We start from the raw sequence: 1,378 nt of genomic DNA on the forward strand, positions 1-1,378 counted from the left end.
TGCTGACGCTGAAGTGCTGCTGACAGAGACAAATACACCGCTGTCCACAGACCTGACATAGTTGTGTCAGAGGAAGCCGTTAAAATCGTACACACTAGGTACTTGTAGAGATGACTGCTGGTTTACAGGGCTGTAGAGTGAAAACAAAAATCGTAGCTTGGCTCTTGATTCAGGCCTATTAGTCACCACATGCTCAAGAGTGCACACCTATTTAAATAAGCCTGGAAGTCAGAGCAAGAATTCAATTCATTCATTTGATTAAGATCTTATCACATATTTAAAGTGCAGGAGCCTCAGTTATAAAAAGGTTATTTTGTATTATTAATGATGGATATAAAAAATAAAGGGCTTGGCAGAAGATAGGAGTGGTTGCTCTTTTCCTCTAGTGTGATTACAGAGAAGATGCCCAGCTTGGCAGGATCAGCGAGTCCACAGCAGATTATTGTTTGAATTACACGAACATAAGAACAGTCTTTATCTCTGCAGGTCTGTCATTTGCCTGACATGCAATTCTGCTGGTGGGTCATTATGTAGTACACAATCACATGCATGCGTGTTTGCACATGCGCACAGGGAGATGCGTACATGTGCAGGGTGCAACCGCACAGGCACACACAGTAGCCTATCTGTCTTTCTGTCTTCTAGGAAATATAAACAATAATGATACTGCAGCTCATGGGAGAAAACCTTTTTAGGACATATTTGTGGAAATGTGTCCAATCTTCGAGCCTCTTGTTGGATGTTTATTGTGGCAGCAGTTGACATTTAACAACTGACACTGCCAGAAGTTACACTGTCAGCTGCACACTACTGAGTGGAGCATGTAGCATAGCCTTGTATAGCCTCAGAATGGTGATAAAATATGTTTTCTCTCCTTTTTCCAACAAGCTCACACAGTGTTTATTATGATTTTTTTTTTTCAATTTAGGACATCTGTTCAACATTCAGCATTTAGGAGAGACCATCATGTTGTTAAGTTTGTAATTCACTCTATTTGAGGGGCACTATAATGGATTAATTTATACACTCAGAATTCAGACACTCACATAAAATGGCAGCATGTAAATGTAATGCCCTATACAGTAAATAGGGAGTGAGTTGGAAAGCAATGGGTAGTGCTGTAACCACTGTGATTCAAAACACGACACACAGGGTACATGTTGAGTCACAGAGTGATGTAGGGCATTGTGGCCGTTGTAACTATATAGTGATATTATATAGTATTCAGTGCCTGGCCACACAGGCTGTGCACCAATCAAATTAGCACTCACCCCGTCAGTTGGTATCAAAAATTCACGCCCAGTTGAGAACACTAAAACTTTGAATTTCTTGTTTCTGGTAATTACAATCTTCACTAAATAAGCACGTGTCAAAACAA

This window comes from Scomber japonicus, chromosome 7 (genome assembly GCF_027409825.1).
Source record: "Scomber japonicus isolate fScoJap1 chromosome 7, fScoJap1.pri, whole genome shotgun sequence".
Taxonomy (NCBI): domain Eukaryota; kingdom Metazoa; phylum Chordata; class Actinopteri; order Scombriformes; family Scombridae; genus Scomber; species Scomber japonicus.